Source organism: Artibeus jamaicensis, unplaced genomic scaffold (genome assembly GCF_021234435.1).
Source record: "Artibeus jamaicensis isolate MK-2021 breed Jamaican fruit bat unplaced genomic scaffold, CSHL_Jam_final contig_414, whole genome shotgun sequence".
In the NCBI taxonomy this organism is placed as follows: Eukaryota; Metazoa; Chordata; class Mammalia; order Chiroptera; family Phyllostomidae; genus Artibeus; species Artibeus jamaicensis.
In genome coordinates this window covers 2699607-2713626 of record NW_026521822.1, presented here as the reverse complement: position 1 = coordinate 2713626, position 14020 = coordinate 2699607, and the positions used below count along the sequence as shown (strand labels likewise).

General features: G+C 41.5%; 1 protein-coding gene across 1 annotated transcript in view; it reads left to right on the top strand.

Annotated features, from left to right (window-relative positions):
• The window catches only part of GPALPP1 (GPALPP motifs containing 1), a 60814-nt gene extending 48218 nt beyond the window's left edge, over window positions 1–12596 (top strand). Inside the window, exon 9 of the mRNA XM_037155081.2 lies at window positions 12380–12596. The gene's annotated coding sequence lies outside the window, so the exon portion shown is untranslated. The remainder of the gene's footprint in view (window positions 1–12379) is intronic.
• The last annotated feature ends 1424 nt before the right edge of the window (window positions 12597–14020 follow it).

The window sequence follows — 14020 nt, the reverse complement described above, 5'->3', positions numbered from 1 at the left end:
TTAACTATTTCTTCCCTCATACATGAAGGGTCGATGACCTTTGCAAAAGGGGAAGAAGCCTCTTCTTTTCATGAGCTACATAAGATCTTATTGCCACCTTGGATCTAATGTTTTTTTGTGCCACCCTGAGTATAGTTTTAATAAAATGTAAGAACAGACCAGAGTGCCTGTGCCCCATGGAGAGTCTAAACCCAGTATGACAACAATGGCAATAAAAGAGCAGAGTAACTGTTGCACAGAATGGAAAGGTATTAATTTCATCTCCTCTCTTCCAGGCTGCAAAAGCCCTCAATAAATCAAGTCTCCTATCAATCAGGTAGAAAAGACACAATTGAGATTGTTGACATTTTCTAATAAGAACTTTTTAATATACTTCATTTAACTTTTGCAATTTAAAAACGAAAAATAAGACCTGGCCAGGTGTCTTGGTTAATTGGAGCGTTATCCCACAGAAAAAGGTTGCAGGTTTGATCCCCCAGCAGGCGCACACAGGAGGCAACCAACTGCTGGATGTGCATTCTCTCTCTCAATCTCTCTTTCTTCCCCCTGCTCCACACCCCCCTCCTCTCTCTAAAATCAATAAACACATCCTTGGGCAAGAATTTAAGGGAAAAAAATGAAGAAGACAGAGCAACGCTAAGTTTAAAAAGTAAAGCAGCTACTTTATATTCTTTACTGTTAAAGATAACAGACATTTAAGTTTATTGTGCCCTCTGTTATATACTTTGTTGTCTGTCATCTGAAATAAATGTATAGGCTTCAAACAGTAACTATATTACTGGTAAATAAATGGGAGGGCTTTAGAATGGTTTATTGGATAAATCAAATCCTTTTTATATTGGGCAAAATGTTGTAAATTAAGCCCTACTCAAAAAATTAAAAAGCATATCTTAGTAAATTTTTCATCTCAGTGAAAATATAAAATGGTGCACACTTTTTATATTAATGATATCCTGCAATGTAACAAGTTACTACAAATCTTAGGAACTCAAAGCAACAAACGGCTGTCATTTCACAGTTTTTGTGGGACAGGGACCTAGGAACTGATTAGCTTACCACTCTGGAAGGACAGTGTGTATCTTTGGGGATGGTCTTTGCATGCTCAAGCAGGGAAGGAGAACCAACTTAATCTTGTTTGGACATAGGAACCACTTGACATTTAATCACTTGAACATTTCATGGTTCTTTGAATTAATAGTTTGTTTTGTAACTGAGGTTGAGATATACATGGTACTGTGCTTCAGATAAGTGGTTATTATATAAGTTATTAATCCAAAAACATGGCACTTTTGTTTCTTATACAGAGTGGATAACATATTATTACTCAGATATTTAGAGTCATAGGAGATAGTTTTGAAGACTATTTACGGTAGCCCTTATCACTTCTCTTTTCAGTTTTTTCATGATAGTGTTAGGGGGGAAGATTCTCTATTGAGTTAAACGCCTAAGAGGAAGAATTAACATGGAGGAAAGTGTTTAGAGATTGTGCCTATGTAACATCAAAGCCAAGTCTTCTGTTTCAGAATATTAACTTACTTCGTTTGATTTATGATGCCATCATATCATTGAAGTCTGCAGTTACAAAAGGTCATGCATTTCCTGTTATAGGAGAGGTATGGTATTTTGCAGCTGAAAAAAATTAACTGTGACTGTAGTATGTAAAAAAACTAAACAGCTGTACACTGCCCTTTTCAGTCTTTTCATTTTGAATTTTAAAATTAAAAGATTTCAGAAAAGAAGTATTTCTGAGGTACAGATTTTTCATGTATAAATAAATTTCATCTGTAAGTTGTAGTCCTTTATTTTTGTTTCATTTGTCTTAATATTATTAGCTCATTTGAGACAGGCAATATTGGTGAAGAGAATATCCTGTAAAGAGTCTTCTATCCAACCAGATCACTGCAGGCTATTGTGAAATCTTTCACCTCAACTTGTCAGGTTTTCATTATCCCAATATAACTGTGTAACTTTATTTCAAAATGGAAGACAGACAAATGCTATTAAGAACACCAAGGCACAAAAGGGCCTGTTCTGGGTTCTTAGTAAGATTTCCATGGTTCTGGTTCCAGCCAAGATGGAGGCGTAGGTAGAGACCCTTCGCTTTCTCCCACAACCAAAAGGAGGATAACAACCCATCTAAAATCAATAAACAACCAGAAGTGCCAGAAGATCAAACTGCATAGAACTCCAACAACCAAGGAATTAAAGAAACGGTCAACCAGACGAGTAAGGTGGGCGGACGAAGAGAACTGTGGCTCAGCAGTGGATCACGTGGATGGGGCTAGCTGGACAGGAAACAGAGGCTCAAAGCTGACTGTGGACTACAGCGGGGCCTGCCACAGTAGGAGAACTCCCATCTCACACAAGGGTTTGTTGGAAAGTGGACTAGAGCCGAGCAGGTGAGCTGCGTTGTTCCTTCTCTGGCCCCTGCCCCACCTCCTTACAACTTAACAGGTTCGCCGAGACAAAGAAATATGGCCCAAATGAAAGAACAGCAAAAATCCAGAAAGAGAGCTAAGCAATGAGGAGATAACCAACCTATCTGATGGAGAATTTGAAGATCTGGTAATCAAAATGCTCACAGAATTGATTGAGCTTGGTCGCCAAATAAAAGATACCCAAAGTGAAATCAAAATATTCAGGGAACCAACAGTGACAGGAAGGAAATCAATGATTTGGAACAAAAGAAGGAAATAATCATCCAACTGGAACAGAATGAAGAAACAATTGAAAAAGATAAAGAGATGCAGAGGAGGATGGAGGCTGGCATCAGAGCTAAGGTTGACTGCTTGACAAAGCCACACTTGATGCATCTACAAGGCTGATTAAGCCAGCAACAATGACAGCTGAGACCCACCGGGGTTAGGAGGGAGATGGTTAACCACAAGCTTCAGCTGAATGTGAGTGTAACTTTTGCAGAAGAAATGTTTATTGTTTAGATAGCCTGGGAATGGAGCAATTATATCTGCAGTTTTTTTTTCTGAGTCTGCAAAACATCCTTGAGCTTTATTTAACCCTTACAAAATAAATGTGGAGATCATGTTCAGAGTCATTGTCCCTCCTCAGAGGACAGTGCCCCAGCTGGCCCCTGCTTTTTCTTAAACTGTGTCTGTGTCTTAATCTCCTGTCACCCCCCCACACACACCTCAGGGACCTCTCCATGCTGGTCACAGCTTAGAGAAGCTTAGGAACCTCTGGGACAACTTGAAACGTTCCAATGTGCAAATTATATGGGTGCCAGGTGGAGAACAAGAGCAAGAAACTGAAAACTTATTTGAACAAATAATGAAGGAGAACTTCCCCAATCTGGCAAAGGAAATAGGCTTCCAGGAAGTCCAGAAAGCCCAGTCACAAAGAAGTTGGACCCAAGGAGGAACACACCAAGGCTCATCATAATTACATTACCCATGATTAAAGATGAGAATCTGAAAAGCAGCAAGAGGAAAGGAGACGGTTACCTACTCAAAAGAAAGTGTACAGGCAAGAAGGGGCTGGAAAGAAGTACTCCAAATCATGAAAGGCAAGGACCTACATCCAAGATTACTCTATCCACCAAAGCTTTCATTTAGAATGGAAGGGCAGAAAAAATGCTTGCCAGATAAGGTCAAGTTTAAGGAGTTCATTATCACCAAGCCCTTATTGTATGAAATGTCAAAAAGACTTAAATATCTAAGAAAAAGAAGATAAAAACATGAACAGTAACATGACAACAAACAACTATCAACAACTGAGCCTAAAAAAACAAACTAAGCAAACAACTAGAACAGAAACAGAATCACAGAAATGGAGATCATATGAAGGGTATTCAGTGGGGAGGGGGAGAGGAGGAATGGGGGGAAGGTACAGGGAATAAGAAGCAAAACTGGTAGGCATAAAATAGGTGGGGAAAGATCAAAAATGGTATAGGAAACAATCCAAAGAACTTATAAGTACGACCAATGGACACGAACTAACCAGGGGATGGTGGAGAATTGGGAGGTGTAGAGCAGAGGGGGGATAAAGGGGGGAAAATTGGGAAAACTATAATAGCATAATCAATCAAATATACTTCAAAAAAACTTTCCATGGTTCTGCATGTTATGCAACAGTTGGTAGGATTTTACTCAATTGGTTATGCGCTCTCTACTTCCCAAATTCCTTCAGAAAGCATGTATTTTTGCGTAATTTGGGGGTGGGAGTTAACCCTTCTTTTAAGTCCTAATTTTTTATTACACAGGGTCAGAGCTAGAAACTGAACTAGGGAGACTACTGAGGAAGTGACAAAAAGATATTTTGCAATACAAAAGCTATGAATTAAATGACAGGAATCTGAACTTTTGGGTCAAGGAAAAAGGATCCTTGAATGTTTAGATCATTTCCCTATAATGAGTATTTCTTGAGGAATTAATGTGGTGGTTCATTCAGCACACATTTAGTAACTGGTCAGGTGTGTGCTAGTTGCTAAGAACACAGTGGTGGTAAACTTCTGGTCAAGATAGCAGTGTAGGCAGACATAGCTTGCCTCCTCACACAACCACATCAAAATTACAACTGAAATATAGAACAACCAACACCGAGGAACATCGAGGTGAATGGATGTCTGACAACTATGAAATCCAATTGAATGGAAGTCTGACAATTACAGAATTGAGGAAACTGCGACAGGGTCAAGCCAAGAGAGGGGTCCTGAATAAGGATTTGTAGTGGGGTCCAGAACTCAGGGTGTCCAGGAAATGTTAGAAAAATACATATATAGGGTGTCCTCACCCCCACAAGTCTGAGCTCAGGGATGGGATACATGAAGCAGGGCTATTGAGAGCAGTTTTTAATAGCAACAGCTTTGCAGCTAATCACTGGCATGCTCATTTAACATATCTATAACTTTTAACTGGTTTCACAGATATGTTAAATAGCTGTGGCCATGCTTTGAGCCAGGGGGATGGAAGTGACTTCCACCCAAGATGTAACTGGGAGGCAACCCCTTGGTTACAGTACTTGTGAGATCTTGGAGATGATTTTCTCCACACCATGGGGCCATGCCTGCCTGGACTTACAATGGCAGCCCAGTAAAGCTGGAAGAATACAGGAATGCTGCCACATGTAACTGATTGTGGGAGGGGTTGGAAATGGGGCTGCAGAAGATTGGTGCTGAGATTTAAATCCAGGCACGGCAGCCATGCCTGGGGGGACCATGCAGCTTTGGGTTGCTCCCTTTTGCCATGTGGCTTAGGAAGCAGGAGAGACTTTGCCTGGAAGAAAAGGGGTGAAAAGACTTGCTGGTGGGCTAAGAGAAGGTACCACATAGTTTTGGACTAACCGGAGATTGTAGCAGCAACACAGCCGATGGTGCCGGAAACCTGAATCATGGACTTCTTTTTCTGAGATACAGTATCCCAGACTGGACAGAGGGAGAAGAAAGGACTGTTTGCATATGTGGGTATTCTAAAGGACTTTAGTATTTAAATGAAGACATTAAGTCATTACTGTTAAGTCTGTATAACTTTTTAAAAAAATTCCTTTTCACCGTGCCCTGGCTGGCATAGCTCAGTGGATTGAGCGTGGGCGTGCGAACCCCACGATCAAGGTTTGATTCCCAGTTAGGGCACATGCCTGGGTTGCAGGCCAGTTCCCAACAGGGGACTCACGAGATGCAACCACACATTGATATTTCTCTCCTCTCCTTCCCTTCCTCTCTAAAGATAAACAAAATCTTTTTAAAAAATTCCTTTTCACCAATCTCTGGCATTGAGAGACATCTCTCCCTGGCAGTGGACAAGATGAACCTGGTAGTTTGGGGTGGGGGTACCCTGGAGAAAAAGGGGGTTCCTTCAGTAATAGTATATTGTTCACCACCACCCCTGGGTCTGTTCTGTAACAAAACCACATCCATCCAGAATGGTAGGAGAGGGACAGATGCAGAGCAGACTGGTCTGACACCCATGTGGATAAAACTTCAGGAGTGATATCTTGGGAGTGAGGAGTCCCAGACCCACAACCGAACCTCCAGCCCAACCCAAGATTCTAGTACCAGGTGATAAATCCCCACAACTGCTGACTCCAAAAACCAAAGGGGATTGAGTTTGTTGAAGAAACTGCTGGAGCCCCAATCAGTTATTAAAGAGCCCACACACAGACTCACCTACTCGGATACTCCCTCTGAGTTCCAGCACCAGGGTAGCAACTTGAAAGGAACCAGTGGTATACAGGGAGAAACTGAAGTCTCTGGAATCAATATGAGTAGAGTCCATTGCCCTTTGCTAAACTCTCCCCCCATGGAGCCAGTAAGTTGGTGCCATATCTGAGACTCCATCAACCTGGCTAACTCTGACCTGCCTTGGAGATCCCCAGAAGCTGTGCCCCACACAACTTATGGGCCCACCTAAATTACTTTTCCCTAAGAATGGCTGGTCTTGACTCTTAAATCCTATTAATACAACAGCTGGCTTCAGTGATACCTAGCAGCCACCAGATTAGATTCACTAAGCATCACCTGGGAATCTCCAAGCCCAGCAGAAGTAGCAGCTATCTCAGATTGTTTTACAGCTCAGGGAGGGTGCCTTGGGCAAAAGACTGGTGAGGGCTGACCTTGGTCTGCCCTACACCACCTGGGAAACCCCAGTGCCAGCACACCTACTGGACAGCTACAGACCACGTCAGAGCACCTGCCCCTGAAAGCTGATCCTCCACAGAGGGCGGAGGTATGTAGTCAATCATCACAGCCAGTGCTTGCAGCTGACCAACCTGGGTAAATTCCTCCCATTGATCTGCCAACAGCAACCAAGTCTCATAACAAGGATGTGTACTCAGCCCACATGAAAGGCATACCTTGAGTACCCAGCTTGGGCAATAGGGGAGGCTGTGCCACTGGACCCTACAGGACACTACATAGGCTACACTACCAAGACACAGAGTCATAGCAGCTCTACCTAATACACAGAAACAAACTTGGGGTGGCTGCCAAAGCAAGGAAACAAAGAAACATGGCCCAAATGATAGAACAGATCAAAATTCCAGAAAAAGAACTAATCAAAATGGAGATAAGCAAAATAGAGGTAGAGTTCAAAACACTATAAAGATGCTCAAGGAACTTAGTGAGGACTTCAGCAGCATAAAGAAGATCCAGTCAGAAACAAAGGATACACTAACTGAAATAAAGAACAATTCACAGGAAAACAACAGTACAGTGGATAAATCTGAGAATGAAATCAATGATTTGGAGCATAAAGCAAAAAACAACCATGCAGAACAACAAGAAGGAAAAAAAATTTTTTTAAAGGGTAGTGTAAGCAGACTCTGAAACAACCTTAAAAGATCCAATATTTGCCTCACAGGTGTGCCAGAAGGAGAAGAGAAAGAACAAGAAATTGGAAATCTGTCTGAAAAACTAGTGAAAGAAAACTTCCCTAATTCGGTGAAGGAAATAGACATGCAAATCAAGGAAGCACAGAGTCCCAAACAAGATGGTTGCAAAGAGGCCCACTCTAAGACACATTGTAACTAAAATGCCAAAGGTTAAAGATAAAGAAAGACACTTAAAAGCAGCAAGAGAGAACAAGTTACCAGATGGTTGCTAGATGGGAAGGGGGAAGTGGAGAATAGGTGAAGAGGTGAGGAGATTAAGCAGTACACATAGGAGTTACAGAATAGTCATAAGGATGTAAAGTACAGTATAGGAAATGGAGTAGCCAAAGAACTTATACACATGACCCATGGACATGAACAATGGTGGGGGGTTTCCTGAGGGAGTAGGGAGCACTGGGTGGAGGGGGACAAAGGAAAAATGATGACAAGTGTAATAACAATAAAATATAATTTTTTAAAAAAGTGGTGAGCCAGACATTTGTAGCTCTCCTCTTTGAGGGAGATTCTGTGCCAGGTCACTACAGGGTATGCACAGGTAAGTAATGCACATTCCCTGCCTCATGATTTTGTATGTATTCTAAAGAAAGAGCAGAAGAGGATCCCAGTAAAAGCAATGAAGTAAGTGTACAACATAATGACAATAGCTAATACTGCTGTATGGTATACAGGAAAGTTATTAAGAGAGTAAATCCTAAGAAAATTTTTTTTTCCTTTTTCTCTTTGTTGTGCCTATATGAGATGTTAGTGATAGATGGAGGTCAGAGGTTCAAGTACCGAGGGTGTGGCATGCAGCTGGTCAAAGAATGCCTTTGCTGTAAACTGCCTGGAATCATGGCGAGGACATTGAGTTTTGCAACACAGCTCCACGTGGCATGAGGCCATATTACTTGTTGCCTGGATAACCAAGCAGAGGTCTTGCCAACATTTCACCCTGTGTGTATTTGACATTGCACCAGGGGAGTCCTTCCCCACCCCCCACCTAAATGGCAGCTGGGGGAGGTTCTTACACTGAGCACATGAAAGTCTAGCAAGATAATGGGATGGAGGAAAAAGGCCCTGCTACCCCTTTCTTGTACCAGATTGGGGGTGGGACTGTGGGAAGGCAGGTACATGCCTCATGGAAGTCAAAATGGTGTTAGGCAGAGGTGGTAGACCAAAGCAGCTTGTCTACCAGTCTAGCCTGGAGAAAGAAGGGGTTGGATGGAAGGTGGACCCACCCAAAAAGCACATGAAAATTCAGGAAGTTGATTGGTCATTTTGGGAAAGCACCTAGTTAGTGCCCCACAACTGCTGGCTGCAAAACTAATAGTACCAAGGGAACAAAGAAAAGCTCTCTTGCTCTTGGCTTGCTGCTCGGGACCTGCACTTGCACAGTGCACTTGCCTGTCTTTTCCATGGGCCACATAGCCTTAGCAGCCAGTAGCCCACGGCCTCCAGGTGGGAGTCTATCTCTGTCTCTTTCTCTCTCTTTCTCTCTCTCTCTTTTTCTCTCTCTGTTGTTGATCTAGTGAAGAATTCACTGGTGTGTTCACACACTCTTCCGGGAGCACATGAGCTTGCAGACTTAGCAGCTGCATGGCCTGTGGCCTTCAGGAGGGGACTGAAATTGACAGCAGCTGGGAACTAGCTAAGCTACCTCAACGATTATTTAGCAGCTGCCTGCAGGCTCCAATGGACAGTAGTTTAAAGTGAAGCAGGAACTCTGGGCACTGGCTTTTGTTTTGGTCTTGCTAAGGACGTTTGAACTTTGTCTGGGTTCTGCAGAGAAGAGAGCTTTAAGATGGGGTCTGTCATTCTCCCAGATCGGGCAGCATCTGGATAAAACCTTCCTTTGTCACCAGCCTCTGCCTCTTGTGTTTGGCTTTTGTGGTGTCGGGCAGACAAACTCCCTTTTTTTGTTTGGTAACAAGAAGATAGCTGTTAGCTGAACCTATCAGGGCAAACATTTCACAACTTATGTAAATGAATTATCATGTCCTATGACTTAAGCTTATACAGTGGTGTATATCAATTATTTCATAATTAAACTGGAAAAAACAAGTAATTGCAAATTGTTGTAAATGTTATAAAGAAAAATGAGTATAAAGAGAAAAGAGTCTAACAGGTATTGAGGAAGGAAGGGAATCCTATTAAAGTAAGTTGATAAGGAATGTCTCTCTGAAGAGACATCTTTAAACTAAAACCTAAATGAAAAAGGAGCTTGCTAGCCATGTGAAAAATTACTTACCACTTAGGTAAAGGCCCTGAAGCATTAGTTCTGTGGTATTTGAAGAACCACATCCATCGGGGTTGTATATAGTGAGAAATGTGCTCAGTGTTGGTCCTTACTGCAAATACTAGGAAGGCCCTATCATATGAAGGCATTTGATGCAGTACAATAAGGTGAAAGACTTCCAGAGGAGAGTACTTCTCAGCCAAGTCATAAATATCACTTAAGGGTTGATCATATTAGTTATACTACCAAAGGTCCACCCTACTGACCTTCCTGATTTCCCCAAACATGTCTCAGTTCATGCCCTGGGACCTTGCTCTGAAAACCTGTATGTAACCCCACTTACAACAGTCATCAGTTACCAGCATATTAACACATTGAACTTCTGTCTATACTTCATCAACAAGTTGTAATTTATTTAGGTAGAGTGTTTAGTTTTGTTTCTTCAGAATTTATTGTAAATTTTGGTTCAGTTTCTCCTCTCGGGCCTAATTATTGAGGATTACATACATTCTTTTTAAGAGCTAAATAGCACCAGATGAATTCAATTGATATCAATTAATCTTTAGTATTCCAGGACATTGATGCAAACACTGGCCAACAGTGTCCACGTCATTATGGATGAAAAGAGACACACAAACTACCGAGTCCAGTGGAGGAAAAGGGACAGCATGGCTTTTCTCTCAAGGGGAGCAAAAGCCGCAGCCCTTGCTGAGACCAGCCTTTATTGGGTTTCTCCACACAATACATGATGGCCCTCATTTACTATGCACAGGTTCTCTTTAGATGGTTACCTTTTACAGAAAACAAAGGAGAGGATACTGGTAATCACAGCACTCACAGAAGAGGGATATTTGCAAATGAAAAGGGCAAAAGTGGTTGGACCAGTTACACTAGTCCTAGTGTTAATGGGAAAGACCTGGTTCTTCTTGCTGACCCATGTAAAGAATTACATATCAGCAAATCTAGTAGTATGTAGTTTATTAGTGGCCCATTCCCATGGAAGAGAACAGAACTGGGTAAAGTAGGGGGTGAAAGGCAAAGTTTCAGGGCAAAGCAAGGAGACAAAAGCAAGAGCGGCTGAAGACCAGAGTGGCAAGCCACTGGGCAGCCTGAGACCAGGTGGCCAGAGGCCCTCGTTGCCTGAGAGCCAAGAGCACCCTGAGCCCCCGAGAGAGAGGCAGAGAGAGACAGAAAGACAGACAGAGAAAGAGAGTCCTTTGTTCTCAGGACTTACATAGTTGGTGGGATAGGAGGGAAAAAAAGTTACATATTGATTAATGGGTAAATGTGGTGCCAGCTTTCCTGGGGGAATGTGACGACCCAAACTTAGGTATGTGTGGGGGTCTGTTAGCCCAAATCCTTATCTTGCTCCAGACCCCATTTGTTCATCTTGTTGTAAAATAAATATGTGACGGGAGGCAGTTAATTAAAATTGGGGCACTTTCCAAAGTTATTTATGGGCTCTTTCTGTAAGCATCAGGGACTCCCTCATAAAACAGATAGTGACCAGAGGTAGGCAATTAACCAAAGCTGTTTTATGGGCTCTTTCTTTGGGCACTGGGGACCTTCTTCCACATTCAGGCCTGGGGATGAAAGCACAGTTTCAAGGCTTTCTTTCCCAGATAGTGGAAATGTTAGAATTCCAAGGACTTTCCTTCTTTCTTGCTAAGACAGTGTTTCTTGTGATGTTGGAACACTTGGCAATATTACCAGACGAGGCTCAGGACTACTGAGTTAGTGTGTGAGAGTTATCTCCTTTCTCCTCCCTTCCTCGGTTTACTATTTATTCTACCTAATTGGTAAAAGGCATTTCCTGGCTAAATGCTGGCCAGTAATAGTATTGCAGTCCCAGAGTTCTTCCTATGCTGTCTCCTGCTTCACTAGGAAGGCTTAGTATGGATTTTAGGAAGTTACTTTGCAGTAAATGTTTGCCACAAATTTGGGTGAGGGAGTTTTTAGCAAAAAGCAGGACTCAAAGCGGCCTGGGTACATAGCAGGCCTGATCTCTCATGGGAGAACCTATCTGTGGTCATGGGTCCTGTGCATCTCCCAGTGGGAGCTGGGCCCACGCCACGCAGAATTGTCTCCTACAGGACATGGCAACCCTTTTTATTTACAGGCTGAAGAATACAGTAGATATGTTTCTTACCTTGAATCACCTTAATCAGAATCACCTAGGGAGCATGTTTAAATGCGGATTCCCAAATCCACCTCTATTGAATGGGAATCTATGTGGTTAGAGTCAGGAAATCTCCATTTTTAATTATTTTCCCTAGTCTTTGTCAACTCAAGTTTGAGAATCATTGTATTTACTATATATGTTTATTTTTATTTTTATTTTATTTATTATATTTTAATTGTTGTTCAAGTACAGTTTTCTGCCTTTTACTTCCATCCCAGCTCACCCCCACCCCAGCCCTCTTCACCTTCCTCCCATTTCCACCCCCACCACTTGTTTTTGTCCATGTGTCCTTTATACTTGTTCCTGCAAACCCTTCCCTTTTTCCCCTGAAATTCCATCCCCTTCCCCCTCTGGACACTGTCAGCCTATTTTCTATTTCAGTGTCTTTGGTTATATTTTGCTTGTTTGTTTGTTTTGTTGATTATGTTCCTATTATGAATGGATCAAAAAACTGTGATACATTTACACAATGGAATTCTATGCAGCAGAAAGAAAGAAAGAGCTACTACCCTTTGTGACAGCATGGATGGAACTGGAAAGCATTATGCTAAGTGAAATAAGCCAGGCAGTGAAATACAAATACCATATATATGTGGGTTTTTTAAAATCATCACTCAAGAACATTTCTTTATTACTTTTAGAGAGGAAGAAAAGGAGAGAGAGAAACATCTGGACCAGGGATCAATACTGCAACCTAGGTGTAGACCCTGACTGGAAATCGAATCCACAATGCTTTGGTTACTGAACGGCACTCCAACCTACTAAGCCACACCAGCTAGGGCTTACTATATATGTTTTTATAAACAGTTCCCTCTCCCTTGTTACATATATGTTCTACTTCCATTCATTAAATATTCCTTTTTCCTGTGTCAAATATTCTTGATGTGCAATAATTTTCTGTTGCATAGCTACAGTGACCAGCAAAAATTTTTGGATTGTGAAGCATGAATTATTATTTCTATTGAGTAAGTTGATGCCTGAAATTTTTCATTCTTTAAACACTTTTGCCAGGCAGCTACTACAGGGCTCAAGATTCTACTGTCAAAGGTAATTCAGTTTCATTATACTTTGCTTTTTCTAAGGCACCTTTTAAAACAGAAAAGTCCCTAGGAGGATTAGTTAGTTTACAGGATCTTTGTCCTTGGCTGACTGGGGCCCCAGGAGATCAATGTACTCATACACCCTGAAAGTGCAGAGCATTGAAAGGGTGAGGCATACAATGAGATGCTAATGATGAAGTCCAAGAGCGGTTTCTGCCTCATGACTATTTTCCCTGGAGGAGTTAATCAGTTAATATTACTGAAGTACTTTGAGGTCTAAGATACCTGTGCTTTGCAGCTAAGGTATTACTTCAAAAACTAGTGAATTGACTTTTAGATCTCAGTTTCTGTATTTACTAATGAAGGTAATAGTAGATTTAAAATGTCAAAAAGCAAAGGTACATGACCGTTTTAAGCCTGAAAATTTTCAAGGACCTATGCCAGAATAGTGAATATTTTAAATCACCTTGCCACTGTCCAGGCCTTTATAGAACTTCCATTTCATTTCTTTAGGATGAGGTCATTGCCAGACAGGCCATTTGATAAGGTATTTAGTCCTAAAAGTTTCTTTTTGTACAATCAGTACTCTGAGATACAAACGAACTTGCTGCTTTTGTCAATAAACACAAAAGAAGAAATGGAGTTGCCTATGTATATAACTTCTGATGTTTTTTATCTTTTGAGGTAATGGCTGAAAGCAACAAATTTGCCCAGCTCAACTAAGAATGCATAATACTATACTCTTAAAGAAAGCAATTTATTAACCTAAGGTTGCTACTTTTTAACAACAGGTACAGGCATAATTAATTTTTTTTAATTTTTTTATTGATTATGCTGTTACAGTTGTTCTATTCCCCCTTCATTCCCCTCCACCCTACCCCCCATCCCTACCATTACCCTCCCTTTAGTTTATGACCATGTGTCTCAATTCCTTTAGATTCTATATTTCCCATGCTATTCTTGCCCCCCCCTTCTATTTTCTATCTACTGTCTATGCTACTTATTTTCTGTACCTTCTCCCCCCTTCTACTCCTCCCACTCCCCTATTGCTAACCCTCCTTGAGATCTTCATTTCTATGTTTCCACTCCTGATCTAGCTGTCCTTTTAGTTTGCTTTCGTTTTAGGTGTGGTTGTTAATAACTGTGAGTTTGTTGTCCTTTCACTGTTCATGTTTCTTTAACTTCTTTTTCTTAGATAAGTCCCTTTAACATTTCATATAATAAGGGCTTGGCGATGATGAA